The following is a 325-nucleotide window of genomic DNA, read 5'->3' on the forward strand; positions in this document are numbered from 1 at the left end:
CTTGATACCCTCGTGGGCGACCACAGCGGAGGCTTTCAACTTGCTCAAGTTGACCAGGTCAACCTAGTCGGACGGGCGGAAGAGAGAAAGAGAGGGAGGGAGGAAGGAAGGGAGAAGGGACGAAGGCGTCGAGATCACCACAATCGAGGCATGCTCGTCTTCCTCCACCGCGCTCCCTTCCTCCCTCCCTCCCTCTCGCCCCTACCTGACTCTGGATCGCAAACCGGGCCCCTGTGTACTCCACGCCCAGGTCCCCTGTGGGTTTGTCCTCCGCTTTGAACGTGAAGGCCAACCCCGGCGCGATGCCCAGCCTTCTCGGGTTTAT

This window comes from Nannochloropsis gaditana (assembly GCF_000240725.1).
Source record: "Nannochloropsis gaditana CCMP526 unplaced genomic scaffold scaffold093, whole genome shotgun sequence".
Lineage (NCBI taxonomy): Eukaryota > Eustigmatophyceae > Eustigmatales > Monodopsidaceae > Microchloropsis > Microchloropsis gaditana.